Consider the following 14,395-nt stretch of genomic DNA (forward strand, 5'->3'; position numbering starts at 1 on the left):
CAGTACAGGAGTACCCATATTCATAGAGCAAGTCCTTAGAGACTTACAAAGAGACTTAGACTCCCATACAATAATAATGGTAGACTTTAACACACCACTATCAACATTAGACAGATCAATGAGACAGAAAGTTAACAAAGATATCCAGGAATTGAACTCAACTTGCACCAAGTGGACCTAATAGACATCTACAGAACTCTCCATCCCAAATCAACAGAATATACATTCTCCTCAGCACCACATCACACTTATTCCAAAATTGACCACATAGTTGGAAGTAAAGCACTCCTCAGCAAATGTACAAGAACACAAATTATAACAAACTGTCTCTCAGACCACAGTGCAATCGAACTAGAACTCAGGACTAAGAAACTCAATCAAAACCACTCAACTACATGGAAACTGAACAACCTGCTCCTGAATGATTACTGGGTATGTAACGAAATGAAGGCAGAAATAAAGATGTTCTTTGAAACCAATGAGAACAAAGATACAACATACCAGAATCTCTGGGACACATTTAAAGCAGTGTGTAGAGGGAAATTTATAGCACTAAATGCCCACAAGAGAAAGCAGGAAAGATCTAAAATTGACACCCTAACATGCTCATCATCACTGGCCATCAGAGAAATGCAAATCAAAACCACAATGAGATACCATCTCACACCAGTTAGAATGGCAATCATTAAAAAGTCGGGAAACAACAGGTGCTGGAGAGGATGTGGAGAAATAGGAACACTTTTACACTGTTGGTGGGATTGTAAACTAGTTCAACCATTATGGAAAACAGTATGGTGATTCCTCAAAGATCCAGAACTAGATGTACCATATGACCCTAACAGCAGAATCTGCATGAGCTGGTACCAGGTAAGAAAGGGAGATAGGAGTGGGCCCAGCAGTCTCTGTTCTAATAAGCCCTCCAGAGAATTTTGGTGCAGATTTCAGTTTGAGGACCACTGCTGGTGAATGTCTGCAGAGGACAGAGGGATTGCCAGCATATGTGGACGAGGAACAAAATAGACTCTGAAGAACAGTGGGAAGGTGGGGTGGGTGGCAAAATTTTTAATTTGTGTTTAAATACTTCATTAAGAAATTACTGGATTTGAGAAAGTTAATCTGTGATTGACTAGATTAGGATGAAACTAGATTAAGATGACTAGATTCAGATTAATGGCCTCACTTTGTTACCAGTGAAAGGCATCTGAGTTACCCTGAGTTACCAGTGGCCTGTCTGTACACATCTGCAGTAACTTCGATTCTTGCCTCCTCAGAAGAAAAAATTCGACTGAGGGACATAAAGCAGAAGAAGAAACCAAGGCAAGTTTCAGAGTAGGAGTGGAAGTTTATTTAAAAAGGCTTTAGAAAAAGAAAGGAAGTTAGGTGCGCTTGCAAGAGACCCAAGGGGGCACATGAAGGTTATTCCTGTTCCTAGGGCATTATAAGCTCACCTTTCTCCCATGACTCTTCCCTTAGGGTGGGCTTCCTGCATGTGCAGTGCCCTCTTTACCCTTGGGAACTGAGCCTGGGCAGTGTGTTTAGGAAGCTGTACATATGCCCATCTGAGGCTGTCTTCCTTTTTTCCCATGAAGTGTACCCGGAAGGTCATGCCTTGCCATTTTGTCTCTGAATGCACATATCCAGGAAGTTCCTTCTCCCTGGCAATTGTATTCAGTTAACACTTTTATGTTAATAGCTGTGGATTATCAGGAGATAGTCTCTCCCTGGCTTTAGGGAGGTAGTGTGGTAATTGTTGAACTATCACTGATATTCTTAGTGGTTTGGGGGAGAGCTCTCTCCTGCCCTGCTCATGACTAACTACCTGTAACAACTTTATAGATAAAGAAACTGGAAAGCTTGGTGACTTGTCTAGTATCATAAGCCATTAAGATCAAGCAACACCATTAAATAACTTTTCAATGGCAAACTGAGAAGAAATTATTAACATAGAAATAATTTTGGTATTTTGTTCTGCAGAATCAGGGAAATAAATATTAGTGATAGTAATAGGGGTGATAATGAACTACCATGGCTTGGGAGATGTTTTTGGTATTGCACAGTCATGCAGGGCAGAACAGCCTGAAATGTGAAGGCACTTAGCTGAATATGCTCATATGGAAGCCAAGTGCCCTTTGATGACCTGTGAGGACCTCCTGAACTGATTGGAGGACTAGGTTTGTGACATGGTAGATAGTCTTAAAGTCACCTGTAGTGAGCATAGCATATGACCTCAACCTGAACTTTAAGCCCCTCAAACGGCCTTTCAAAAGGATAAACCATTCAGATACTATTGTGTGGCGAAAAGAACACAATATAAAGAAACAACAGGGAACTTTTCATGAATTTGGAAAAGATATCCCAGAAGCCCCTGAGAGATTGATGACAGACATCATTAATGAAACAATCTTTCTGTGTCAATTTCCTTTGCAGATCAAGTCCTTCTATATACAGCAATGTCCTGAGGATTCCCATCTTACTGAATCTGTTGACTTGTTGATGTCAAATGTTGGTGAGATTGTCAGAGGCTCAGTACATACCTGCGATGGTGAAGAAATGCTAGCAGGTTATGAAATGAAAGAGATTGACCCCACTCCCCATTACTGGTATATATATCAGAGAAAAGACAGTTCATGTCCTCATGGAGGATATGGCTTGTGTCACACCTGAGATGTATGCTTATACACTTGATGTGTCCAGTGCTGCAAGCCATAACCAATTCCTTCTGAAGCATGAAGGAAAGAATATGATTCATGAAAGGAATAGGCTCCCCCTTTAAAAAAACAAGAAAAAAAAAAGCCAGAATCTTCCTTTTTTGTTGTTTCATTGGTGTATAACTGTTTCTGTTTTCTCTTTCTGTTTTTTATTTTTACTACCACAAAAAGTAGCCCAGATCAGTTGAACATGAAGTGACATGAGATTGTAATCTTAACAAAATATCCATTACAAAATTTGGGGAAAATCTGTGGCATGTAAATCTGTAGTTATGGATACATTTCATCATTTTACCCAATTATAAGTCATACATACCATACAAATATTTCAATAGTTTTAAATTATGGTCTAATACATTCCAGTAACTTAACATTTCTGTTCTTTTAAGTATAACTGGAATTCTTTAATTCATTTTATTGCATCAGTGAGTTTAAACAAACATCTTTGGGGGGATTGGCAATATGGTGTGAAAATCTGCTAGTATTAGAATACAGTATAATTCAGAAGTAGATACTAGAATCTAATTAATATAGTCTTTTGCATCAATTATTAATCTTTTCTAAGTCTGTATAGGTGCTTGTAATTCTGAGACATACAAATTGATAAGGAATAATCTGTGAAAATGGAATTGCCTTGAAGAATTTGAAGTAAGAGCACAATTCTGGGAGTGGAGTTCTTAGATGATTCACAACATTCTTCTTAGGATTAATTTAAGGTAAAGAGGCAGACTGATCTTCTCTCTTTCCTGATTATTCCTAAATAATTAAGAATAAATAAGTTCCAAAGGAATTTGCAGCTGGAATCATTATAACAACTGTAAGTGACTGTTTGAGTTGCCCCCACCATGACCTTAGATCTAATCTGTGCTACCTTATTACATCACAGAAGGCTTATTGAATGGCTTCATTTCAGAGTTAATTTCTCCCCTAAATGCATATCATGTATTCTTAATAGGCTGTATTCCCAGCAATCAATATATAAACATACATAAAATATTTTTTGTGGAACTTTCAGACCACTTTCCAAAGTGGCTGCACCATTGTGTTTACCCACCAGCAGTGTATGAAGGTAACAGTTTATCCACATCCTTATCAACACTTGTTATTATCTGTCTTTTTTATTATGGCCACCCTCGTGGTTGTGATACGATATCTCCTTGGGGTTTTGATAGCATTTTTCTGATGGCTAATGATATGGATCATCCTTTCATATGCTTATTGCTCCTCTGTATATTTTCTTCAGAGAAATGTCTATTCCAATTCTTTGCTCATAAATCAATTTATTTGTATTTTCATGATTGAGTTGTAAGAGATTTTTTATATTCTATAGAAGTCCCTTATCAAATGTATTATTTGCAAATATTTTCTTCTATTCTGTGGATTGTCTTTTTACTTTCTTAATGATATTCTTTGAAGTACAAAGGTTTCTAATTTCAATAAAGTTAAATTTATCAAACTTCTTTTTTTCACATATGCTTTGATGTCATATCTAAGAAGTCATTGCCTAGTTTGAGATCATGAAAATTTAATCTTGTGTTTTATCCTAATAAATTTAAAGTTTTAGTTCTTACATTTCAGGCCATGATACACTTTGAGTTAATTTTTGTGTATGGTGTAAAGTAGAGCTCCAAAGTCATTCTTTTGTGTGTGGATATCCACTTGTTCCACCACTATGTGTTTTTAAACTATTCTTTTCTCTCACTAAATTGCCTTGGTCCCTTTGTTGAAAGTCAGCTGGAAATAAATCTTACAGTTTATTTCTTCACTTTCAATTTTATTCTACCTATGTATGTGTTTCTTTTTATAACAGGACCACACTGTCTCGATTAGGATAGCTTTGCAGTAAGTTTCTAAATCAGAAAGTGCAAGTCTTCCAACTTTGTTCTTCTTTTTCAAAATTACTTTGGCTAATCCGAGTCCTTTGCATTTCCATGTAAATTTTAGCATAAACTTACAAATTTTTCCACAAAAGTTAATTGGGCTTTCATAGAAATTGCATTGAATCTGTACATTAACTAGGGGAGCATTGCCATTCTATAAATATTAAGTCTCATTTTGACCCAAGAACATGCTTTTCTATTTATGTAATTTTTAATTTTTTTTGCACAAAATACAGTTTTCAGAAAACATGTTTTACAATATTTTTGTTAAATTCCTATTTAAGTATTTCATTATCTTGAATGCTATTGTAAATGAAATTATTCCTTAGTTCATTTTCTAACTCTTCATTGCCAGTACGTATAAACAACTGATTTTTGTATGTTGATGTTGTTTCCTGCAACCTAGCTGGACTTTTTTTTCTGTTTCCGTGAAGAATGTCATTGGTATGTTGATAGAGATTACATTGAATCTGGAGATTGCTGTGGGTATTATAAACATTTTAACAATATTAATGCTTCTAATCAATGAGCATGGGGTATCTTTTTTTATTCATTTTGTTTTCTCTTCAATTTCTTTCATCAGTGTTGTATAGTTTTTCTTGTAGAGATCTTTTACTTCTTTGGTTAAATTTATTTCTAGGATTCCTTTTTTTTTTTTTTTTGTAGTCATTATAATTGGGATTCTTTTCTTGAATTCTCTTTCAGATTGATTGCTGTTAGCATATATAAATGTTACTGAGTTTTAATGTTGATTTTGTATCCTGCAACTTCACTGAATTTGTTTATCAATTCTAAGAGATTTCTGGTGGACTTCAGGTTTTTCCCAATATAGTATGCTGTCATCTGCAAACAAGGCTAACTTGACTTTTACTTTCCAATTTGGATGTTGATGTGGGTTGGCTCTGTGTCCTCACCCAAACCTCATGTGGAATTGTAAACCTCAGTGTGGGAGGTGGCCCTGGTGGGAGGCGATTTGATCATGTGGGCAGACTTCTCCCTTGCTCTTATTGTGATAGTGGGTGAGTTCTCGGGTGATCTAGTTGTTAAAAAGCACTTCCCCCTTCACTGTCTTCCTTCTGGTCTGGCCATGTGAAGGCATGTCTGCTTCCCATTTGCCTTCTCTCATGAGTTTAAGTTTCCTGAGGCCTCACCAGCTTTCTTCCTGTACAACTTACAGAACTGAATTAATTAAACCTCTTTTCTTTATAAATTACACAGTCTTGGGTATGCCTTTATAGCAGTGTGGGAATGGACTAATACAGATGACCTTTATTTCTTTCTCTTACCTACTTGCACTGGTTAGGAATTCTAGTACTATGTTGAAAAGTAGTGAAAGTGTACATTTTTGTCTTATGCCAGGTCTTCATAGAAATGCTTTTGTGTATATTGTATAATATTAGCTGTGGGTTTGTCCTATATGGCCTTGATTATGTTGAGGTATGATTCTTCTATGACCAATTTGTTGAGAGGTTTTATAAGGAAGGGATGCTGAAGTTAATGTTTTTTAAGCATTTGTTGAAATGATAGTATGGTTTTGTCCTTGATTCTGTTGATGTGAAGTATCATATTTATTGATATGGATGTGTTGAACCCATCCTTGCATTCCTGGGATGAATCCCACTTGATCATGGTAAAAGATCTTTTAGTATGTTCTTGAGTTCAGTTTTGTAGTATTTTGTTCATCAGAGATATTGGCCTGTGGTTTTCTTTTTTGTTGTGTCCTCATCTTGTTTTCCTATCAGGGCAATCTGTACTCTTAGAATGAGTTCGGAAGTACTTCCTCTTCAATTTTTTGAAATAGTTTGAGTAGAATTGCTGTTAGTTCTTCCTTAAGTGTTTGGTAGACTTCAGCAGTAAATTCATCAGGTCCTAGACTTCTCTTCATGGGTGACTTTACTAATACTTTAATCTGATTACCTGTTATTAGTCTGTTCAAGTTTTCTAGTTCTTCATTGCTCAATCTTAGTAGATTGTGTGTTTCCAGGAATTTACCCATTTCTTCTAGGTTTTCCAAATTGTTGATGTATACTTACTCATAGTAGTCTCTAATGAGCCCTTGTATTTGTATAGTATCAGTTGTAATGTTCTCTTTTTCGTTCCTGATTTTATTAATTTGAGTTTTCTTTTTTATTTATTAATTAGTCTAGCTAAAATTTGTCAATTTTATCTTTTCAAGGAACCAACAATTTGTTACTTTGATCTTTTATATCTCTTTTTAGTCACAATTTCTTTTTTTTTTTTTTTTTTTTTTTTTTTTGAGACAGAGTCTCGCTCTGTAGCCCAGGCTGGAGTGCAGTGGCCGGATCTCAGCTCACTGCAAGCTCCGTCTCCTGGGTTTACACCATTCTCCTGCCTCAGCCTCCCGAGTAGCTGAGACTACAGGCACCCGCCACCTCGCCCGGCTAGTTTTTTTTTTTTTTTTTTTGTATTTCTTAATAGAGACGGGGTTTCACCGTGTTAGCCAGGATGGTCTCGATCTCCTGACCTCATGATCCGCCCGTCTCGGCCTCCCAAAGTGCTGGGATTACAGGTTTGAGCCACCGCGCCCGGCCCACAATTTCTTTTATTTCTGTTCTGATCTTTATTATTTTTTGCCTTCTATTAGTTATGGGTTTGGTTCTTGTTTTAATTATCCCTTGAGGTGCATCATTAGATTGTTTATCAGAAGTCTTTCTATTTTTATAACCTAGGCATTGATTGCTATAAACTTCCCTCTTAATCTGTTGTTCTGGTATATTCTGTTTTCATTTTCATTGTTTCAAGAAAATATTTAGTTTTCTTTTTAATTTTTTCATTGACCCACTGGTAATTTAGAAATATTTTTAAAAACATTTCCATGTATTTGCACAGTTTCCAAAGTTTCTTTTGTTATTAATTTCTAGTTTTATTCTAGTGTGGTCAGAAAAGATACTTGATATAATTTTTACTGCTTTGAATTTGTTGAGACTTTTTTTATATATACTTTAAGTTCTAGGGTACATGTGCATAACGTGTAGGTTTGTTACATATGTATGCTTGTGCCATGTTGGCATGCTGCACCCATCAACTCGTCAGCACCCATCAACTCGTCATTTACATCAGGTATAACTCCCAATGCAATCCCTCCCTCCTCCCCCCTCCCCATGATAGGCCCCAGTACATGATGTTCCCCTTCCCGAGTCCAAGTGATCTCATTGTTCAGTTCCAACCTATGAGTGAGAACATGTGGTGTTTGGTTTTCTGTTCTTGCGATCGTTTGCTGAGAATGATGGTTTCCAGCTGCATCCATGTCCCTACAAAGGACACAAACTCATCCTTTTTTATGGCTGCATAGTATTCCATGGTGTATATGTGCCACATTTTCTTAATCCAGTCTGTCACTGATGGACATTTGGGTTGATTCCAAGTCTTTGCTATTGTGAATAGTGCCACAATAAACATACATGTGCATGTGTCTTTATAGCAGCATGATTTATAATCCTTTGGGTATATACCCAGTAATGGGATGGCTGGGTCATATGGTACTTTTAGTTCTAGATCCTTGAGGAATCGCCATACTGTTTTCCATAATGGTTGAACTAGTTTACAATCCCACCAACAGTGTAAAAGTGTTCCTATTTCTCCACATCCTCTCCAGCACCTGTTGTTTCCTGACTTTTTAATGATTGCCATTCTAACTGGTGTGAGATGGTATCTCATTGTGGTTTTGATTTGCATTTCTCTGATGGCCAGTGATGATGAGCATTTTTTCATGTGTCTGTTGGCTGTATGAATGTCTTCTTTTGAGAAGAGTCTGTTCATACCCTTTGCCCACTTTTTGATGGGGTTGTTTTTTTCTTGTAAATTTGTTTGAGTTCTTTGTAGGTTCTGGATATTAGCCCTTTGTCAGATGAGTAGATTGCAAAAATTTTCTCCCATTCTGTAGGTTGCCTGTTCACTCTGATGGTAGTTTCTTTTGCTTTGCAGAAGCTCTTTAGTTTAATGAGATCCCATTTGTCAATTTTGGCTTTTGTCGCTGTTGCTTTTGGTGTTTTAGACATGGAGTCCTTGCCCATGCCTATGTCCTGAATGGTATTACCTAGGTTTTCTTCTAGGGTTTTTATGGTATTAGGTCTAACATTTAAGTCTCTAATCCATTCTGAATTAATTTTCGTATAAGGAGTAAGGAAAGGATCCAGTTTCAGCTTTCTACTTATGGCTAGCCAATTATCCCAGCACCATTTATTAAATAGGGAATCCTTTCCCCATTTCTTGTTTTTCTGAGGTTTGTCAAAGATGAGATGACTGTAGATGTGTGGTATTATTTCTGAGGACTCTGTTCTGTTTCATTGGTCTATATCTCTGTTTTGATACCAGTACCATGCTGTTTTGGTTACTGTAGCCTTGTAGTATAGTTTGAAGTCAGGTAGCGTGATGCCTCCAGCTTTATTCTTTTGACTTAGGATTGTTTTGGCAATGTGGGCTCTTTTTTGGTTCCATATGAACTTTAAAGCAGTTTTTTTCCATTTCTGTGAAGAAACTCATTGGTAGCTTGATGGGGATGGCATTGAATCTATAAATTACCTTGGGCAGTATGGCCATTTTTGCGATTTTGATTGTTCCTATCCATGAGCATGGTATGTTCTTCCATTTGGTTGTGTCCTTTTTTATTTCACTGAACAGTGGTTTGTAGTTCTCCTTAAAGAGGTCCTTTACATCCCTAGTAAGTTGGATTCCTGGGTATTTCATTCTCTTTGAAGCAATTGTGAATGGAAGTTCACTCATGATTTGGCTCTCTGTTTGTCTGTTACTGGTGTATAAGAATGCTTGTGATTTTTGCACATTAATTTTGTATCCTGAGACTTTGATGAAGTTTCTTATCAGCTTAGGAAATTTTGGGCTGAGACAATGGAGTTTTCTAAATATACAATCATGTCATCTGCAAAGAGGGACAATTTGACTTCTTCTTTTCCTAACTGAATACCCTTGATTTCTTTCTCTTGCCTGATTGCCCTAGCCAGAACTTCCAACACTATGTTGAATAGGAGTGGTGAGAGAGGGCATCCCTGTCTTGTGCCAGTTTTTAAAGGGAATTTTTCCAGTTTTTGCCCATTCAGTATGATATTGGCTGTGGATTTGTCATAAATAGCTCTTATGGTTTTGAGATATGTTCCATCAATACCGAATTTATTGAGAGTTTTTAGCATGAAGGGCTGTTGAATTTTGTCACAGGCCTTTTCTGCATCTATTGAGATAATCATGTGGTTTTTGTCTTCGGTTCTGTTTATATGCTGGATTACGTTTATTGATTTGCGTATGTTGAACCAGCCTTGCATCCCAGGGATGAAGCCCACTTGATCATGATGGAAAAGCTTTTTGATGTGCTGCTGGATCTGGTTTGCCAGTATTTTATTGAGGATTTTTGCTTCGATGTTCATCAGGCATATTGGTCTAAAATTCTCTTTTTTTGTTGTGTCTCTGCCAGGCTTTGGTATCAGGATGATGTTGGCCTCATAAAATGAGTTAGGGAGGATTCCCTCTTTTTCTATTAATTGGAATAGTTTCAGAAGGAATGGTACCAGATCCTCCTTGTACCTCTGGTAGAATTCAGCTGTGAATCCATCTGGTCGTGGACTTTTCTTCGTTGGTAGGCTATTAATTATTGCCTCAATTTCAGAGCCTGCTATTGGTCTATTCAGGGATTCAACTTCTTCCTGGTTTAGTCTTGGGAGACTGTTAAGTGTCCAGGAAATTGTCCATTTCTTCTAGATTTTCTAGTTTATTTGCGTAGAGGTGTTTATAGTATTCTCTGATGGTAGTTTGTATTTCTGTGGGGTCGGTGGTGATATCCCCCTTATCATTTTTTATTGCATCTATTTGATTCTTCTCTCTTTTCTTCTTTATTAGTCTTGCTAGCAGTCTGTCAATTTTGTTCATCTTTTCAAAAAACCAACTCCTGGATTCATTGATTTTTTGGAGGGTTTTTTGTGTCTCTTTCTCCTTCAGTTCTGCTCTGATCTTAGTTATTTCTTGCCCTCTGCTAGCTTTTGAATGTGCTTGTTCTTGCTTCTCTAGTTCTTTTAATTGTGATGTTAGAGTGTCAATTTTAGATCTTTCCTGCTTTCTCTTGTGGGCATTTAGTGCTATAAGTTTCCCTCTACACACCGCTTTAAATGTGTCCCAGAGATTCTGGTACGTTGTATCTTTGTTCTCATTGGTTTCAAAGAACATCTTTATTTCTGCCTTTATTTCGTTATGTACCCAGTAGTCATTCAGGAGCAGGTTATTCAGTTTCCATGTAGTTGAGCGGTTTTGGTTGAGTTTCTTAGTCCTGAGTTCTAGTTTGATTGCACTGTGGTCTGAGAGACAGTTTGTTATAATTTGTGTTCTTGTACATTTGCTGAGGAGTGTTTTACTTCCAACTATGTGGTCAATTTTGGAATAAGTGCGATGTGGTGCTGAGAAGAATGTATATTCTGTTGATTTGGGGTGGAGAGTTCTATAGATGTCTATTAGGTCTGCTTGCTGCAGAGATGAGTTCAATTCCTGGATATCCTTGTTAACTTTCTGTCTCGTTGATCTGTCTAATGTTGACAGTGGAGTGTTGAAGTCTCCCATTATTATTGTATGGGAGTCTAAGTCTCTTTGTAAGTCTCTAAGGACTTGCTTTATGAATCTGGGTGCTCCTGTATTGGGTGCATATATATTTAGGATAGTTAGCTCTTCCTGTTGAATTGATCCCTTTACCATTATGTAATGGCCTTCTTTGTCTCTTTTGATCTTTGATGGTTTAAAGTCTGTTTTATCAGAGACTAGTATTGCAAACCTTGCTTTTTTTTTGTTCTCCATTTGCTTGGTAGATCTTCCTCCATCCCTTTTTTTGAGTCTATGCATGTCTCTGCATGTCAGATGGGTCTCCTGAATACAGCAAACTGATGGGTCTTGACTCTTTATCCAGTTTGCCAGTCTGTGTCTTTTAATTGGAGCATTTAGTCCATTTACATTTAAGGTTAATATTGTTATGTGTGAATTTGATCCTGCCATTATGATATTAACTGGTTATTTTGCTCATTAGTTGATGCAGTTTCTTCCTAGCCTCGATGGTCTTTACATTTTGGCATGTTTTTGCAATGGCTGGTACTGGTTGTTCCTTTCCATGTTTAGTGCTTCCTTCAGGATCTCTTGTAGTGCAGGCCTGGTGGTGACAAAATCTCTAAGCATTTGCTTGTCTGTAAAGGATTTTATTTCTCCTTCACTTATGAAACTTAGTTTGGCTGGATATGAAATTCTGGGTTTAAAATTCCTTTCTTTAAGAATGTTGAATATTGGCCCCCACTCTCTTCTGGCTTGTAGAGTTTCTACTGAGAGATCTGCTATTAATCTGATGGGCTTCCCTTTGTGGGTAACCCTACCTTTCTCTCTGGCTGCCCTTAGGATTTTTTCCTTCATTTCAACTTTAGTGAATCTAGCAATTATGTGTCTTGGAGTTGCTCTTCTCGAGGAGTATCTTTGTGGCAGTCTCTGTATTTCCTGAATTTGAATGTTGGCCTGCCCTACTAGGTTGGGGAAGTTCTCCTGGATGATATCCTGAAGAGTGTTTTCCAACTTGGTTCCATTTTCCCCCTCACTTTCAGGCACCCCAATCAGATGTAGATTTGGTCTTTTTACATAATCCCATACTTCTTGCAGGCTTTGTTCATTTCTTTTTCTTCTTTTCTCTTTAGATTTCTCTTCTCGCTTCATTTCATTCATTTGATCCTCAATCGCTGATACTCCTTCTTCCAGTTGATCGAGTCAGTTACTGAAGCTTGTGCATTTTTCACGGATTTCTCGTGTCATGGTTTTCATCTCTGTCCATTCGTTTATGGCCTTCTCTGCATTAATTATTCTAGTTATCAATTCTTCCACTCTTTTTTCATGATTTTAATTTCTTTGCTCTGGGTACGTAATTCCTCCTTTAGCTCTGAGAAGCTTGATGGACTGGAGCCTTCTTCTCTCATCTCATCAAAGTCGTTCTCCGTCCAGCTTTGATCCGTTGCTGGCGATGAACTGCGTTCCTTTGCAGGGGGCGATGCACTCTTATTTTTTGAATTTCCAGCTTTTCTGCCCTGCTTTTTCCCCATCTTTGTGGTTTTATCTGCCTCTGGTCTTTGATGATGGTGACGTACTGATGGGGTTTTGGTGTGGGTGTCCTTCCTGTTTGTTAGTTTTCCTTCTAACAGTCAGGACCCTCAGCTGTAGGTCTGTTGGAGATTGCTTGAGGTCCACTCCAGACCCTGTTTGCCTGGGTGTCAGCAGCAGAGGCTGCAGAAGATAGAATATTGCTGAACAGCTAGTGTACCTGTCTGATTCTTGCTTTGGAAGCTTCCTCTCAGGGGTGTACTCCACCGTGTGCGGTGTCGGGTGTCGGTCTGCCACTAGTGGAGGATGTCTCCCAGTTAGGCTACTCAGGGGTCAGGGACCCACTTGAGCAGGCAGTCTGTCCATTCTCAGATCTCAACCTCCATGTTGGGAGATCCACTGCTCTCTTCAAAGCTGTCAGACAGAGTCGTTTGCATCTGCAGAGGTTTCAGCTGCTTTTTGTTGTTGTTGTTGTTGTTGTTTAGCTGTGCCCTGTCCCCTGAGGTGGAGTCTACAGAGACAGGCAGGACTCCTTGAGCTCCTGTGAGCTCCACCCAGTTGGAGCTTCCCAGCCACTTTGTTTATCTACTTAAGCCTCAGCAATGGCGGGCACCCCTCCCCCAGCCTCGCTGCTGCCTTGCCTTGAGATCACAGACTGCTGTGCTAGCAATGAGGGAGGTTCCATGGGCGTGGGACCCTCCCAGTCAGGTGTGGGATATAGTCTCCTGGTGTACCCGTTTCCTAAGATCCTTGGTAGAGTGCAGTATTGGGGTGGGAGTTACCCGATTTTCCAGGTGTTGTGTTTCTCAGTTCCCCTGGCTAGGAAAAGGGATTGCCTTTCCCCTTGCGCTTCCCAGGTGAGGCGATGCCTCGCCCTGCTTCAGCTCTCACTGGTCGGGCTGCAGCAGCTGATCAGCACTGATTGTCCGGCACTCCCTAGTGAGATAAACCCAGTACCTCAGCTGAAAATGCAGAAATCACCTGTTTTCTGTGTCGCTCGCACTGGGAGTTGGAGACTGGAGCTGTTCCTATTCGGCCATCTTGCTCCACGAGTCAAGACTTGTGTTGTGATCTAAAATATGGCCTGCTCTGGAGAATGCTCCATATATTGATGAGAAAAAATGTGTATTATGCAGCAGTTCAGTGAAATAATGTTCTATAAATTTCTGTTATGTCAATTTGATTTAGAGTAGCTTAACTCTGATGTTTATTTGTTGATTTTATGCCTGGATGATCTGTCCATTGCTAAAAGTAGCATCTCCTACTATCATTGTATTGCAGTCTATCTCTCCTCTTTTAGGTCTATTAATGTTTCCTTTATGTACTTGTGAGCTCTAGTGTTCAGTGTATAGATATTTATAAAAGTTATATCCTTTTGCTGAATTGACCCATTCATCATTATATAGTAACCTTCTTTACTCCTTTTTACAGTCTTTGATTTGTAGTCTGTTTTTCTCATGTAAGTGTAGCTACTCTTGCTCTATTTTGGTTTCCAGTTGTGTAGGTTATCTTTTTCCACCCTGTCACTTTAAGTCTATGAGTGTCCTTATAAATGAAGCAGATTTATTGTAGGCAGCACATACTTGGGATTTGTTTTTAAATCCATTCAGTCACTTTGTGTCTTTTAATTAGGGAACTTAGTCTATTTACTTTCAATGATCCTACTGTTAACCAAGGACTTACTATTGCCATTTTGCTGCTTGTTTTCTTGTTATTTTGGAGACTCCT

General features: G+C 38.3%; 1 pseudogene; it reads left to right on the plus strand.

The window, feature by feature from the left end:
- The first annotated feature begins 2,111 nt into the window (after window positions 1-2,111).
- Window positions 2,112-2,664, plus strand: LOC102136409 (asparagine--tRNA ligase, cytoplasmic-like; annotated as a pseudogene).
- Window positions 2,665-14,395: the final 11,731 nt, after the last annotated feature.

This window comes from Macaca fascicularis, chromosome 8 (assembly GCF_037993035.2).
Source record: "Macaca fascicularis isolate 582-1 chromosome 8, T2T-MFA8v1.1".
Taxonomy (NCBI): domain Eukaryota; kingdom Metazoa; phylum Chordata; class Mammalia; order Primates; family Cercopithecidae; genus Macaca; species Macaca fascicularis.